This window comes from Trichechus manatus, unplaced genomic scaffold, assembly GCF_000243295.1.
Source record: "Trichechus manatus latirostris isolate Lorelei unplaced genomic scaffold, TriManLat1.0 scaffold00048, whole genome shotgun sequence".
NCBI classification, from domain to species: domain Eukaryota; kingdom Metazoa; phylum Chordata; class Mammalia; order Sirenia; family Trichechidae; genus Trichechus; species Trichechus manatus.
Window position 1 is genome coordinate 14,025,055 of NW_004443984.1, and position 17,942 is coordinate 14,042,996.

Consider the following 17,942-nt stretch of genomic DNA (forward strand, 5'->3'; position numbering starts at 1 on the left):
GTGAAGGGAAGGACAGCACACACTACAGGGGAAGTCAGCACAACTGGACTAAACCAAAGCTAAGAAGTTTCCTGAATACAATCAAACACTTTGAGGCACAGAGTAGCAGGGGTAGGGGTCTGGAGACCATGCTTTCAGGGGACATCTAGTTCAATTGGCTTAACAAAGCTTATTAAGAAGATGTTCTGCATACTATTTTGGTGAGTGGCATCTGGGGTCTTAAAAGCTTGTTAGCAGCCATCTAAGATGCACCAATTGGTCCCAATCACCTGGAGTAAAGGAGAATGAAGAACACCAAAGACACAAGGAAAGTAGTGGCCCAAGGGACAGAAAGGGCCACATAAACCAGAGACTTTATCAGCCTGAGACTGCAAGAACTAGATGGTGCCCAGCTACCACCAATGACTGCCCTGACAGGGAACACAAGAGAGAGTCCCGAATGGAGCAGGAGAAAGGTGGGGTGCAGAACTCAAATTCTAGTAAGAAGACCAGAATTAATGGTCTGACTGAGACTGGAGGTACCCCAGAAAGCATAGCCCCTGAATTCTCTATCAGCCCAGAATTAAAACAATTTTCGAGGCCAAGTCTTCCAACAGGGATTGGACTGAACTGTGGGATATAAAGTGATACTTGTGAGGAGTGTGCCTCTTAGCTCAAGTAGGTGCAAGAGACTAAATGGGCAGCTTCTGTCTGGAGGTGAGATAGGAGGGCAGAGAGGGTTAGGAGCTGGTTGAATGGACACGGGGAATCGGGGGTGGAAAGGAGGAGTGTGCTGTCACAGTATGGGGAGAGCAGTTAGAGTCACGTAACAGTGCATGTATAAATTTTTGTATGCGAATAAGAAAAGATTTACAAGGATCAAAGACACCCAGGTGAAACCACAGTCTGAACCTTGGGCGTCTGACACCCTGTGAAAATCAAGTTCAGGTTTTCTGGCCTGGCCAGGCATGGATGCTTCTCATGCTCTCAGATGAGGATATCGCTTCATCTGTGATTTCCTTGCGATAAGGTTGAAACCTGTAGAGCTGTGTGAAGAATGCAGATAACCTCGAGGTGAAGGAATTCCTTGAGCCTGGAAGGAAGCCCTGCCCAGGGACAGAGCTGAAGCCAAGAACCTGTCATTCCCTACTTACTCAACACTGTCTGCCCCATCCCTCCCCCCATCTTCCATTTCAGGTTCCAGGTGTGGCTTAGGAAAAACTGGTCCAGTCTAGGTGGCTGGGTACCTAAGGGACCATCTTACATATCTGTAAATCACAAGTAAGGATTTCAACTGCTGAGCAGCTGTGTAGACCAAACGTTATTCATTTGCCTCCAAACTGCCTAGTGGCCTTGCTTCCACTCCCATTCCTCTTGCCTTAATTGGCTTCTTGGGCTGTAGAGAGGACATTCACTTAGATTTCCAGAAGCTGGAGCCCAGAAGTGTTGAGTACCACAGAGAACCGGGTAATTCTTAGCAGAAAGGATTGAGGCTAAATATGATTTTGTGGGGGACCAGCTGTGTACTCCCAGCTGTGTGTTTCTTTTATGATGTAAAAGGTGGCAGAAGAGGCCATGGTCTAAATGCCAAGAAGTGCCATTGTCCAGGGCTCTTCCTCTGCACATACGTGGTTTTTTAAGCCTTGAATGTCTGGGTCACCTTCTTTATGCGACCTCCAAGTTGACACCATGGGACATTACTATCCCCATCCTGGGCCCTGGTGCTCTGTGTTGAATGACAGAATCTCCTGAGCGGAGCCTGAAGACAGAGCAGCTCTGGCTGAGGAGGCTGGGCGCCAGGCCCTCCAGAGCCATACTTGTCCCGTCACTAAAAATAGTGTTCTTGGTTTCCCCCAGGCACTGCAGTCTTTTCTGTGCAGTTCTAACATTATAGCTCCAACTCTCATACTGAGTGATGAGGTAAAGAACGGGAGACAGAGAGTTATTAGGGGAAGAACCGTGACTTTTTATGGGGTCATGTGTGAGACTTGACACTCTCATAATCTCACCAAAGGAATGAGGCAGGAGAGTGAGTCCAACTGGATCATGTGTAGGGTCTCCAAAACCATCATTTTTTTTCCCCTAGTCGGTATTGGTTTTGCTTGAGGCTTTCAGGTGTGTGAGAAGCACGATACCCAATCCAGGTCCCTGCCCTCCCAGCCTATCTCTGCCTAGAGCTGGTATTAAACTCCTAAATTAGTTTACTGCTCCCCACAGTCTTGGATTAGAATCTAAGAGTGTTTTATTTTTTTGTTGTTGTTGTTGTTTTTTTACTAAAAAAACTCAGGATATGAGATGGTTGTATTTAACTTCTCAGGGTCACAGTTTCCACAGGAAGCAAATTTCGGAATGCGGTTGTTATGTTTCTGCTGAGAATTTTTCCATTTAGTAGATATAAAACTTCTTAAACACAGAGGAATGCCTATTTACTGATGTAAAAGTTACTCTAAAGCTTACTTAAATCTTGAGAAGAATCTTTAAAACTCCTATTACCTTTAACATATCATGACGGAACACCTAATGTTTTAAATCGTCCAACCATTTTAGAAACATTCTGACTGAGGTAAAATGGAAGTCCAGACTGATATCTCTGGTCGCTGTGTTTAAAAAGAGCTCTCAGACTTACATTTTTATGATTTGCACAGATATACTAGATCATTTAATAACAATTAGGCTCTAGGTGGAGCCCTGCTAGCACAGTGGTTAAGAGCACAGCTGCTAACCAAAAGATCAGCAGTTCAAATTCGCCAGCCGTTCCTTGGAAACTGTGTGGGGCGGTTCTTCTCTGTCCTGTGGGGTCGCTATGAGTCGGAATCGACTCAATGGCAAAGGGTTTGTTTTTTTTTTTTGGTTAGGCTCTAGGTGATTAAATCATAAATGGTTTTATATGTTTGGGATTTCCTTGGAAACACATTACGTATCACATTTGATTTATATCATGTTTAAAAGTAAAATTTAGTTCCCCAAATTATTGTATTTTTCCAATAGACAATACCTTCGAAGTTCAGATCTCATTATGAACCTAAAAAGTATACTTTATGAAGGCTTGTTCCTGTTCTTGGCTTATCCAGACTCCCCCCGCCCCACCCCAGCAGCCATCTTTAGATAACAAGCTTTAGTGTAACCTTTCTTAACTACTTTGCCAGTATTTTTAACGTAAATACCTGTAAATAGAGTTATAAATTTTTATTTTTCCTACTTTGTTACACAAAAGATAGCATAGAAATTTTACTTGCTTTTTATAGTTAACAAATTATCCTGGAGATCTGTTCATAACAATACACAGCCAGCTTAAGTGTAAAATTTTATAAAATTCCCTAATACTGTATTTGATGGATCTTAGTTTTTCCTGTTTTGGTGGTGGTGGTGGTGTTTTTTTAAACATCACCACTGTGAATGGACACTTGGATAGTTTCCAACATTTTACTTTTACAAAGCTTGCTGTATTTTATAAATGTAAATTTCTAAGATTTAGGCATAAAAAGTTTAGGAATAAAAGCCCTTGTGACCTAAGACAAGTTCAATCAAAATGAATGAGTTGTCAGATTACATTGTAAAATTAATACGTGGAAATCACATTTCTTTCCAAGTTTTAAACTGCTTTAAGCTTTCTGTTGTAAAATATGTTATAAACAAAGAATGCATGGAAGTTTTCACGTAACATTTTAATAACACTAATATAAACACCTGATTACAGACAAAACTTGGGACCTTCTTAGAGCCTCCCAGTGTGTTGGCCTCATTAACCTGGAGGTGACTACTATCTATATATTAGAAATTTATTATTTATTATTGTTGTTGTGGGCTATTATTCCAGCTTTACCACTTGAGTCTTAGTTCATAAGCTATATAGTTTTGAGTTTTGTATAAATGCAATTACTGTGTATGTGTTCTTTGGTGACTTGTTTTCCTCATGATGTTTTTGGATTTTGTACGTTAGTATCTGTAGCTCTAGTTTACTGATGTTCCTTTGCATATATGTGTTCCCCTTTATGAATTGGCCACAGTTTACCTATCCATTGTACAGCTTAGGGGATTTATGTTGTTTTGAGTTCAGTTTTTGCTCTTGTGAATACTGTTGCCGTGCTCATTCTCTATACATGTAAGTGCACAGTAACTCAATAAAGGAAAATGGCTGAGTTGCAGATCACAGCCAAATTTAAATTTACTAGGAAATTACGATTTTTTTTCTTTTTCTTTTTGTTTAACCAATTTTCCCTTCCATAAAGTAAGTATATGGATTTTATTTGTTCCATTTGCTTGGCCAACACAGGGATTCTCAAATTGATTAATTTTTGCTTTGTAATAGATATGAAATGGTATCTTAAAGTTTATGCTGCATTTATCTTGTACTTCTCTAGTACTAACAAGGCTGTGCGTATTTTCCCACTGTTAATTCATCTTTCTGTGACTTTTTTGGGCTTCTTTATAGAGTTTGGAAATAAATAGTTTCATTTATATTTATTGCAAATTTTTTCCCTAGTATGTAGCTTATGTATGCACTCGCTTTTTGCTTCCTTTGATGAATAGTCCTAAATTTTAATATACAGTACTTTTTACACAAATAATGTGTGTCTTCTATGTTTGTTTGCCAACCGTGCCCGGTATTTTCGTAAGTGTGTTGTGCCAATTTTTTGCCATTTTTTTGCGTGTTGCTGTAAAAAAATTAGCATAGTGTGCTTATGAAAATACCTCATCGGGGGGAGGGTGCAGTTGGCAAACAAACATAGAAGGTGCACGCTGTTTGCATAAAAATACAGTCATTGAATTTGTTGGTCTTTTCCCTTATGTCTTCTTTGTTCTGTCTCTATTGATGTCATAAAATCATTTGTTTTATAACTTCTAAAATTATTATAATTTTACCTTTTGACATTTAAAGCTAATCTACTTGGAATTGATTTTTGCATGTGAAGTACGTAGGAATACATTCATTGTTCCAATTAGATAATTAGTTGACTCTACCCTATATACTGAAGTGTTCATAGTTTTTGACAATGCCCTGTAGTGTGCTTCCTCTGTGGTGAATCAGCACTCCATATAAGTTGGTGGGCCTGTTCCAGGGCTACTTATTTTTTTCCATGGATCTATTTGTGTATTTCTATACTGATACTCCACCACTCATCTGTCAGTTTGTGGTACTATGGTGGCTCGAATGTCGCTGTGATGCTGAAAGCTATGTCACTGGTATTTCAAATACAGGTATCTCCTGCTTTCCGAAAGTTCGGTTTATGCCACTTTGCTTTTACAAAAGACCTATGTTAGGACCTGTTTTTGCTAACTGAAAGAAGATTTTTGCTTTTATGAGAAAAGGAGAAAAGCGGAAACAGCATTCAGCATTTGTTTTGCAGTGAGCCGTTAAATAGGCAGCATGCACCCCGAGCAGCGAAAGTGGCGTCGTCAAGCTCCTTCCCTGGGAACTACACTCAGCATTTCAGCATAAAGCCAACATAACTTTGAATCATGTATGGGAGCATCTGTGCTTTATCTCAATTTATTTTGTGCATCTGTTAGCAAGATGTGTCCTAAAATATGAGAAAAGCCTAAGAGAGCTTGTAAGAGTGTTAAGCTCAGTGTAAAAATGTATAATTAAGCGTTTTGATTGTGGTGAATGAAATAAAGACATTGTGCGTGTGTTGAACTTGTCTGCATCCATCATTCATACTATTTACACACAAAAATATTTGGTAGGTTATTTTTTGGGTCTCGAAACGCTCAAAAAATTTTCCCATATTAGTTAATTATAATTGCTTTCTTGCTTTATGCCAGTTCGGCTTATGAAAGTTTTCATAGGAACACTCTACTTTCAGGTAGCGGGGAAACCTCTACCAGCAGGGTCACCCATAGTGGACAGGATTCAGCGGATCTTCCAGACTAAGACAGACTGAGAAGAAGGACCTGGCAATCTACTTCTGAAAAAATTGGCCAGTGAAAACCTTATGGATAGCAGGGAATATTGATATACTGCCAGAAGATGAGCCCCTCAGGTTGGAAGGCACTCAAAATATGACTGGGGAAGAGCTGCTTCCTCAAAGTAGAGTAGACCTTGATGACGTGGATGGAGTCAAGCTTTCAGTACCTTCATGTGCTGGTGTGACACTGCTCAAAATGGGAAGAAACAGATGCAAACATCCATTAATAATGGGAATGTGGAATGTATGAAGTATGAATCAAGGTAAGTTGGAGGTTATCAAAAATAAAATGGAAGACTTGAAGATCAATATCCTAGGAATTAGTAAGCTGAAATGGACTGGTATTGGCCGTTTTGAATCAGACGGTCATATGGCCTACTATGCCACGAATGACAAATTGAAGAGAAATGGCCTTGCATTAATCATCAAAAGGAACATTTCAAGATCTATCATGAAATACAACACTGTCAGTGATAGGATAATATCCATACACCTACAAGGAAGACCAGTTAATACGACTATTATTCAAATTTACGCACCAACTGCTAATGCCAAAGATGAAGACATTGAAGATTTTTACCAACTTCTGCAGTCTGAAATTGATGGAACATGCAATCAAGATGCACTAATAATTACTGGAAATTAGAATGCAAAAGTTGGACTCAAAGAAGGATCAGCAGTAGGAAAATATGGCCTTGGTGATGGAAACAACACAGGAGATCGCGTGATAGAGTTTCACATAACCAATGACTTATTCATTGGAAATATCTTTTTTCAACAACATACACGGTGACTATACAAGTGGACCTCACCAGATGGAATACCCAGGAATCAAATTGACTACATCTGTGGAAAAAAGATGATGGGAAAGCTCAGTATCACCAGTCAGAACAAGGCCAGGGGCCAACTATGGAACAGACCATCAATTGCTCATATGCAAGTTCAAGCTGAAGCTGAAGAAAATTAAAACAAGACCATGAGAGCCAAAGTACAACCTTGGGTATATCCCACTTGAATTTAGAGGCATAGATTTGATGCATTGAACACTAATGACCGAAGACCAGACGAGTTCTGTGATGACATCAAGGACATCCTACATGAAAGCAAAAGGTCATTAAAAGAGAGAAAAGACCAAAATGAATGTCAGAATAGACTCTGAAACTTGCTCTTGAATGTAGAGTAGCTAAAGTGAAAGGAAGAAATGACGAAGTAAAAGAGCTGAACAGAAGATTTCAAAGGGTGGCTCGAGAAGACAGAGAATTATAATGAAATGTGCAAAGGGGAAGAATACACTTGGCATTTCTCAAGGTGAAAGGACTGAGGAAGAACATCAAGCCTTGAGTTGCAATGTTGAAGGATTCTATGGGCAAAAAATTGAAGGACACAGGAAGCATCAAAAGAAGATAGAAGGAATATACAGAGTCACTATACCAAAAAGAATTGGTTGACATTCAACCATTTCAGGAGATAGCATGTGATCAAGAACTGATGGTGCCGAAGGGAGAAGTCCAGGCTGCACTGAAGGAATTGGCGGAAAACGAGGCTTCAGGAATTGATGGAACACCAATTGAGATGTTTCAACAAATGGATGCAGCAGTGGAGGTGCTCACTTGTCTATGCCAAGAAATTTGGAGGATAGCTACTTGGCCAACTGCCTGGTAGAGATCCATATTTGTCCCCATTCCAAAGAAAGATGATCCAAAAGAATGCAAAAATTATAGAACAATGTCATTAATATCACACACTAGTAAAATTTTGCTGAAGATAATTCAAAAACTGTTGCAGCAGTACGTCAACAGGGAACCGCCAGTAGAGGATCAGCAAAAAAGAGGAAGATCTTCAACAAGATGGATTGACACAGTGGTAGCAACAACGGGTTCAAACATAGCAACGATTGTGAGGATGGAGCAGGACTGAACAAAGTTTTGTTCCATTGTACGTAGGGTTTCTACGAATTGGAATCGACTAGAAGGCACCTAACAACAACAACAACAACATGTACATTAACAACAAACAACAATCTCCACATGTACATTAAATATGTACATGTTCAGTGACATTAATTATGTTCATCATTTTGTTCAACCAACATCATTAACCACTCTCAGATTTTACCACCACCCTTAACAGAAGCTCAGGATCCCCTAAACGTTTTATCTTCCTTTCCCCCTCCCTGCAACCTACCCAAAGTAACTAACCAGTAATAAACTTTAATATCTATACACTTGCCTTTTCTAGATATTTTATATAAATGGGATCATACAATAATTGTCCTTTTGTGACTGACTTATTTCACTTATAATATTTTCAAGGTTCATCCATGTTATAGCATGTATCAGTGCTTCATTTCTCTTTATGGCTGTATCACATTTTTTTATCCATAGATCTGTTGATAGACATTTAGACTGTTTCCCCTTTTGGCTTTTGTGGATAGAGCTGTAATGAATATTCGTGTACAAGTATCACTTTGTGTTTCTGCTTTTAGTTCTATTGGGTATATACCTAGGAGTGAAATTGCTGAATCATATGGTAATTTTTTGAGTTTTTTTTTTTTAAATAGTAATTCTATGTTTAACTTTCTGAGGAAGCACTTCATCGCTTTCCACAGGGGTTATACCATTTTATAATCTCACCAGCAATAGATGGAGTTTCCAGTTTTTCCACATCCTTATCAACACCTGTTTTTTACTATATTTTTCCCATCATAGCCATCTTAGTGTGTATGAAGTGGTATTTCATGGAATTTTGATTTGCATTTTCCAGATTACTAATAATGTTGAATAGCTTTTCATGTGCTTGTTGACCATTTGAATTTCTTCTTTGGTGAAATGTCTATTCAAGTCCTTTGCCCTTTTTTTCAACTGAGTTGTTTGTCTTGTTGAGTTGTAGGAGTTTTTATATAATCTGGATATTAAACCTTTATCCAGTAGATGGTTTCTAAAAATTTTCTTCCAATTTATTTCTTCACTTTCTTTTTATACTGCTTTGATGAACAAACACAACTGGTTTTTATGTGTTAATATTGTATCCAACAACTTTGCTGAAATCTTTTATTAGGCCTAGTAGCTTTCTCATGTATTTTTTGGCACATTCTAGCTATATGATCATGTCATCAGCAAATAGAGATATTTTTGCATCCTTTCCGATACGGGCGCCATTTATTTTTCATGCCTGATTTCTCTGGCTGCAACATCCAGTACAATATTGAATGGCAGTGATGAAAACAGGCATCTTTGTCTTGTTCTTGATTTTAGAGGAAAGCTTTCATTCTTTCACAACTGAATTTGAGGTTAGCTGTGAGTTTTTCATGACTGCTTGGTGTCATGTTAAAGAATTTCCCTTTCATTCCTAGTATGTTGAGTGTTTTCATCATCAAAGCGTGTTTGATTTTGTGAAACACTTTTTCTTCATCAGTTGAGACATATATATGTATATATTTCATGTTATTCATGGGGTGTATTACATTGATTTTCTAATTTTTAAGCATCCTTGCATTCTGGGATAAACCCCACTTGATATTTGGTTTTCTAGTATTTTGAGGATTTTTGCGCCTACGTTTACAGGGTACATTGGTCTGTCATTTTCTTTTCTGGTCAAGTCTGTATCTACCTTTTGTATCAGAGTAATGTTCTCCTGATAGAATAAGTTAGAAAGTGTTCCTGACCTTCTATTTTTGGAGTTTGAGAAGAGTTACTGTGAATTCTTTAAACGTTTGGTAGAATTCAGCAGTGAAGCCATCAGGTTTTGGTGGTTTCATTCTTGGGTTATTGTTGATTATTGATTCAATCTCTTTACTTGTTACAGTTATGGTAAAATTTTCTAAAGTTTTTTCAAAGTTGGTTCTGCAAGATTTGTTTGTTTTTTGGGGGGAGGGGGAGAACATGGAGCTATTTATGTCACCATATTGCTGACTTGTGTCCCTTTTCTCTCCATCCCTTTATTTTTAGTATTTTCGTGTATATATATAAAGTGGGTTTCTTGTAGACCAAATCCTTTTTGTTTTTTAATTGTTTTATTTAGACAAAGTGATCATTGATATAGTTGTATTACTATCTACCTTATTTGTTACTATTTTCTGGTTTTTGTCCTTTGTTTCTTTTTTTTCTGTCACTGCCTTCACTTGTTTTAAACAGCATTTTATGTGATTCCATTTTTCTTTACACACTTAGTGTATCAATTATACATATATTTTTCCTTTTTAAAAATTTTATTTTAGTTGTTACTCTAGGGTTTGCATTATACATTTATAACTAATCCAAGTCCACTTTGAAATTACACTGTGCCACTTCATAGGTGTGAAAGTACCTTATATCAGTATTCCAAGTTCCTTTCTCCTGTCCCTTGTAAAATTGCGTCCTTCATTTCACTTGTCCATAAGCTGTAATCACCTTATATACTGTGACTGTTGTTTTAACAAGCTATTATCTGTTAGATGAATTACGAATAAGAAAGATGAAAGATTTTTTTAACCTTCGTGTCTTCCTTCTGTAATACTCTCCTTTGTTTTTATACATTCAAGCTTCTGACTGATACCATTTTTCCTTTTTTCTGAAGAACTTCCTTTAACATTTCTTGCAAGACAAACTCCCTCAAATCTGGTTGTCTGAAAACAGTTATATTTTGCCTTCATTTTTAGAGGATAATTTTGCTGGACACAAATTCTAATTTTATGGTTTTTTTTCTTTCAATACTTGTCAGTATTTCACTTCACTGTCTTCGTGCTGGCATGGCTTCTGAAGACAAATCTACTGTACTTCTTAATATTGGTCCTCTAAGTAAGGTGTATTTTCTCCTCTGGTTTCTTTCATGATTTTTTCTGTCTTTGCTTGTCTGCAGTTTAAATATAATATGTCTAGGTGTAGATTTTTTGTTTTATCTTGATCGGTGTTATTTGAACTTCTAGATCTGTGGTTTGGTGTCTGTCATTAATTTTATAAAATTCTTAGCCATTATTACTTCAAATACTTCTTGCCATTTTCTCTTCTCTTTCTGGTATTCTCATCACCACATGTTATACCTGTTGTTTCAGAGTTGTTGGATATTCTGTCCCCCCCGCCCCTTTTTCTCATTCTTTATTCTCTTTGCATTTCAGTTCTGGATGTTTCTGTTGACCTATCTTGAACTCACTGATTCTTTCTCGGACATGTCCAATCTATTGCTGATCCCATTAAATACATTCTTCATTTCTGTGACATTGTTTTTGATGTCTAGCATTTCCTTTTGATTTTTCTTAGACTTTTCCATCTCTCTACTCATATTACCCATCTGTTCTTGCATGTGGCCTACTTTCTCCTTTGGAAGAGGCCTTATTATATGGATCATAGTTATTTTAAATGCCCAATCTGATAATTCCAAATTCTCTGTCATATCCGAGTCTGGTTCTGATGCTTGCTTTGTCTATTCAAGCTGTGCCTTTTGTCTTTTAGTTTGCCTTTTAATTTTTCGTTGAAAGATGAACAGAAGGGTGGCTATGATGTTACTGGGTAAAAGATACTGGTAAATTGGCCTTCAGTGCGATGTTTTGTTTATGTGGCTAGAAGTAGGCTGTGTTTGTGTAGCTGTAGGTGTGAGAGGCTAAAATTTCCTCTCTTTTTTTGGTTTTCTCTCTCCTCTTGTCTTTGGGCTTTGCTAGAGACTTCTTCTTAAATAAGATCTTAAACCTAAAGTTCTTTTAGTTTTATTCCCCTTTTATTATACAGGAGCCCTATTGTGGTGGTGGTATATGTGTGGGGGGAGAGGAAGCATTCTGTAGTCCTTGATTGGATGTCAGTTTTTTAGTAAGCCTGATGTCCACAATTGGCACCTTCACAAGTGCTTTGCAGCTCTCCTCCTCTTCCCTTAGGTGAGACAGAAATCCTAGATGGGATTGGAATTGGATATTTCCCTTCCCCCGGGTCATTTAGACTCCTGTTAAAACTCCAGTTGGCTAAAGATCTGGTGAAATAGTTTCCTTTGAAGGTAAGCCTTTTTAAGGAGAACAGAATTCTTTGGGTGTATTTCAGAATAGCTACTTGTCCCTCTCCCTGCTGGAAGCACGGGAGATTTTTCGCTGATCATCACAATGAGAGCCTGGTGTAGGGCTCCTGAAGCTAAGACTCAGGAAAGTGGAGTGGGGGGGAGCCCCCTGTGACTGGATCCTCTCATATTTTTAACTCTGAAGCAGATTTAGAGTGAGTTTCATGCTATTAGTCAATTCAGTTTGAGTCTTTCTACACCGGTACTGGCTTCAGCAGCAGTTTGTCCTCCAGGGTTTTTGCTTCTGTAAAGTGTCATTCTCTGTATTTGCCTATCTGTGTCTCCAGTTTTGGGGGAGGAAGTTTGCCCTATGACTTCAATTCTTTGATGAGTCTGAGAAGAGTTGTTGATTTTTGGTTTGTTTAGCTTTTTTCTTGTGGTGAGGACAGGAGTAATGACTCCCAAGCTCCAGGCCAGACCGTATGTGTAAAGTCTTTGTTTTTTTTTTCTGTCATTAACATGACTTTATTTTCATGTTTCTCCCTTTATACTCTTCATTTATGCTGCTTTTAATTCTCCAGTGTCTCCATTTATGTTTGATCTATTGCTAATGAGCTTTTCTTCTTTCTTGGAGTAAGCAGTGTTTCTGTGCTTTGCTGGGCAGGAGGGTCTTTGCAGCCCTTTGGATCCTGTGCCTGTACATTGGGACTTGTTAAAGTTGACAAGCATCTGAAATCTATATTGTTTATTTTTTGTCCATACCCATAGAATTTATGATCTATGAGCATTCGGATATTTCTGCTTTTTTCATTGCTCTATCTACTGTGCCCACATGAAGTAGGCTCTGTGTGAATTTTTCCTAAATCAATTTTATTAAATGAAGGAGCTGGAGGTAAGAAACTTAAGGCAAGCATTATGCCTGAGACACAGGACTTTGCTGGGAGGAAGACGTCAGTGTTGTCTGAATTGAGTAGGATGTTTCCTTAGTCTCCTTGCCATAGTGCCCAGTTGGGCTCCAGGTCATTTATGTTGTTATTGTAGAATAACAGCAAAAGTGTGTGCATATGAACAGAGATGGAGTCATGAGGAATTTAGGCTTCAAATACAAATTGACCTACATTCTCACCCTGGCTCACTGACATTCTAATTGGGCAACATTGAACATATGAGTAATTGATTATCTCTTAAGTTGCCTCAGCTGTGAACCTATTTCAAATAATGTGTGTTTAATAGAGTCATTATAACTGGTCTGTAATGCTTTTTCCAAAATCTTTCCCGTATTGTAGTTGCTCAATAAATGGAGCATTTGCTCATTAATATTTTTTGTAGTAATGTGTGTTAGAATCTTTGATGAGTTTGAAATACATACCCTGGTTCCCTGCAATGGAGACTTTCTGATTTTCCCTGAGGATGAAAGCTTGTTTTGACACCATCTTACCAGGAATGGTTAGAGATGATCTAGGAGGCTCACTTCACCCACTGCCCTGACAGGAGGAGCCTTCCTATTCTGCAACTTCTCTGCTGTTCAGTCCAATTTTAGCATCAGAAGTATGATATAGCAGACTTTTGTCTCCTCACTGCATGTGGAAGCCAATCTGTTAAATCTGTTTCTCAGCGTCTAATCCTTAGTGGGACTGTATAACCCAGGCTGTTCCAGACATCAGGGTTTAAATAGTCATGTGCTTATGTGCATTTTAGGGGCTGCTGATGTGAGAAAATTTTGACGTAGAACTTCCACAGGGCTGGTGTGTAAGTTTCTTAGGATTCATGGGCAAATTAACTGCTAAACCCTCTGCACTTCAGTTAACTTCCTTACAAAATGGGAATCTTAACCAATTCCTCATGGTCAGCAAACACAAAGGCATGCTATTATAGCCTTTGCAGAAATAGGGATTTTTGTCATCCTAAAACATTAGAGCATGTTTATGTGGGTTTCTGGGTGTACGTTTGTTCAGCAAGTGGTCACTTATAATTGGCTCAAAAGTTTGAGAATTGTGTGGAGATCTAGAGTCTCGTGTTCTCTGTCTCTCACCTGAGCTCTATTAACTTTTCAATCCCCTTGCCTGTCTCCATGAGTCAGAGAGGATGTTGGTACAACTGTTGAGTTAATGAAAAATTGGTAACAGACATGTAAAAATTTATAATTCTTAGTAAAAATATCTACTTTTTAGCAGGTGTTCTTGTCACCTCCTGTTCACCTGCATTGCCAGTTTGTTTCTTCAGGCCCCTAGACCTCTCATGGCTGGTGAGGGACACAAGGAAAAACTACCAGTCCCTCAGTGCTTCCTACTTATTAATATCTCATCTTGCTTTATGTTTTATTGAATGTTTTGGCTGGTTTTATGGAAGGAAGTGAAATTGTTTTTTTCCACAAAGAAATGATAATCTGAATGTGGAAATAGGTTTTTCATTTATAGAGGATTTCTGGCCCTTCTGCCTTGTGTTCTGGCTGTTCTGGGCCACAGATATAGAGAGGAATGAGATAGGAATTTGTCAGTGTCAAACTGTGGAGAGATGAGTTCAGTGTGTTAGAAATATTGTTAAATCATTGAGATAGGATGCCTGGAGTCAGGATGTAAATGTAGACAGCAAAGGGAAGAGGCTGATGGCCAAACTCTAGAGTAGAACACAGAAACTTCTCTGAATTCTCTGTTCTCCTGCACTGACAGCCTCACCTGTCCTTTAGTACACATTGGGGAAGATGACACCTTGCTGATCCAGAATATGTGGAATGTTTTAGGACTCAGTGGTACCTGAGGATGTGGCCATGGACTTTACCCAAGAAGAGTGGCCTTTGCTGGATTTTGCTCAGAGGAAACTCTACAGAGAAGTGATGATGGAAACCTTCAGGAACCTGGCCTCGGTTGGCAAGGAGGGCTTCACTTTTCTTCTTCTTATTATTTTTTCATTAGTGAATGAATATATTGTACTCATCGACCTAGTTTCAAGATTTGGGTTGAGGACTGGGAATACATTGGAACACATGACAAATGTTCACTGCCCTCATGGAGCTTAGTCTCTAGAGTCTTTCTGCTGAAAGCAAAAATCAGCATATTAAACTGAGTTTGTATTTCTATTCTGGTTAATACCGTGAGGGTATTTAAGTGTTGCAAGTGTGCACATTGGCTTCAGGGGCACTTTGGACACAGAGAGGTTTGTTGATTAGTACCTTATTAGAGTTTTACTGTATTTATTACAGATTTGATGTGATTATTTTGCTGCATATAAACTCATACCAGTCCATCTGTAGAGACTCTAGAGATCAAAGTATTGGCCCAATGTCAGGGAAGTGTTGCGCTTCACTGTCTTCCCTCATGATCTACCTTTCCCCATGAATATCACGTCAGCCACATCCATTTATTCTCCCAGAGAAAGATCTAAGGAGAGTGGAGTTAGGACTTATCCAGAGCCGTGGTGTCAGGACATGCTAGGAAGGCAAGAATCCTTTGAATGATGAACCCTGCATGGAGGGAATTACATTTGAATAAATCAACTTGAAAAAGTCTCTTGATTTGTTATTTATTTATTTTAGTTTCCATCAGTCTTTCATGCCTTCTATGTTCATGGAACAGATTTTCCCCATTTCTTTTTTAACATTACCATTGCACACATGCATTGTTTGCAGTACCTTTCTACTATGCTTTCCTAATTGTACCCTATTCCTGACACTGTCACTTCCAATTGTCAAGGAATTACTTTTTAGTAAATTGTTGACCCTTTTGTACATTGCCAAAGTCCTAGAACATCCAAATGCCTCAGAATATTTCTGTATTCATAGGTGCCTTTTTCCTCATAAGAGTTTCATATTGTGAAACTCCACTAGAAATTACTGAGTCCATTTCTCAACAGGTTGATAACAGACAAATGGTGTCTGGTGAACATTTAATAATGTGATTCATGAAGAATAACTCCTGGTACACCATGTGAAGGGAAATCTGTGAATTCCATGGCATTGAAGAGCAGCATAACAATGAGGGGAGGCATGTGAGGTGAGTATCATTGACATGAGTGTGAGCAGTACCTCAGGAGACAGTCTTAAGGTATTATGACATTTATGTGTGTGTATGTTTGTATAAAACTATCTCTAAAATTGTGTGTTCACATAATTTTCACAATACTATATTTCCATAAATATGAATGATATATTGAGTATTTGAAACATTTTTCACTTGTACATAGTTACCAGAAAGCTGTATTATTTAGAAACACTGTTAAAGTAATGGAATTGACCTCTATGAAGTGATTCAATCTATTCAACATGAGATAAGGCAGAATACATACACATTTACTGTGTACTGTAATCATGAAATGGTAACAAACTTAATTCTAATAGCATGCTGTCTATTTTTAACTGAAGGCATACAGCCAAGAGCCTCTGTGAAAGTAAAGAAGGGAAAGTAAAGAAAAGGAAAGAAGGTAATCAGTGTGGAAAACCTTTCAGCGAGATTGCATATCTTACCAGTCTCAAAGGAACTCCTGCTAGAGGAAATCCTTCTGAATGCCATGAATGTGGAAAAACTTTCATGAATCATTCTTCATTTAAACACTACGTCACATCTCACACTGGATGCAATACCTATCAGTGTATGAAATGTGGAATAGCCTGCAGCTGTTCCTCTTACCTAAGCACTCATGTAAAAACTCTTACTCAAAAGAATTTATCAATGTAAGGAATGTGGCATCACCTGTAGTTGTTCCTCATCCCTCATTACACATATAAGAACTCATGGCAGAGAGAGGCCTTATGAATATAAGGAATTTGGGAAAGCCTTTGGTCAGTTCTCAGGTCTCATTGAATATAAAAAAATTCAAAGTGGAAATCAACCTTATAAGGAACATGGGAAGGCCTTTAGTTCTTCCTCATCCCTCAGTAAACATAAGTACTCACAGTGGAGTTGGAATGAGGCCTTATAAATGTGAGAAATTTGGGAAAGCATTTAGTAAGTCCTCAAAACCAGCTGGCCATATAAGAACTCATGGTGGAGAGAGGCCTTATAAATGTAAGGAATGTGGGAAAGCCTTTAGTCGTTCCTCATCCCTCACTAAACATTTAAGAACTCACAGTGGAGAGTGGCCTAATGAATGTAAGTAATGTGGGAAAACCTTTAGCCAGTCTTCACACCTGATGAACCATATAAGAACTCACAGTGGAAATCAGCCTTATAATTGTAAGGAATGTGGGAAATCTTTTTGTAATTTCTCAAACCTCACTGCAAATACAAGAACTCACAGTGGAGAGAGGCCTTATAATGTAAGGAATGTGGGAAAGCATTTAGCCAGTCCTCACACCTCACTAGCCGCAGAAGAACTCACAGAGGAGAGAGGCCTTATGAATGTAACGAATGTAGGGAAGCCTTTAGTTGGCACTCAGCCCTCACTAGACATATAAAAACTCATGGTGGAGAGAGGCTTTATGAATGTAAGGAATGTGGGAAAGCCTTTAGTCAGTCCTTATCTCTCACTCAACATATAAGAACTCACGGTGGAGAGAGGCCTTATGAAGGTAAGGAATGTGGAAAAGTCTTTAGTTGTTCCTCATCCCTCACTAAACATGTAAGAACTCACAGTGGAGAGAGGCCTTATAAATGTAAGGAATGAGGGAATATGTTCAGTTCTGTCTCTGCCATTTGAAAATATGTAAGAAGATACACTGAAGAGAAATATATAACATGTGACAGATCCTGTGAATGTAAAAGACAAGGGAAGCCTTCAGTGTCCATCTTCCCTTAGGACTTCTATAATACCTCACACACTGGAGAGACTGTGCGTGTAAACAAAGAACTTCAGTTGTAGCACATGACATTGGATAAGTATCAAAATGTTATTTTGGTTCCGTTTATAAAAAATTGTATTATAAAGTCTCACCGACGCTTGGTGTCTTAAACTGTGTGTGTGTGTTTATCAACTATGTTTTTAAAGTTTTATAATTTTTCACATAAAGCTGTATGTTCTCATTGTAGAAAACTTGATTTTAACAGAAAATTATAAGGAAAACCAAAAATCACTCAGAATTCCAGCACTCTCATTATTTTGGATATTTTCCTTTATACTTCTTTGTATGCAAAGCAATGCTTTCTTAAAGAATCTGGATTATACAGT

General features: G+C 38.2%; 1 pseudogene; it reads left to right on the forward strand.

The window, feature by feature from the left end:
* Positions 1-17,573, forward strand: part of LOC105756315 (zinc finger protein 699-like) — a 30,058-nt pseudogene extending 12,485 nt beyond the window's left edge.
* Positions 17,574-17,942: the final 369 nt, after the last annotated feature.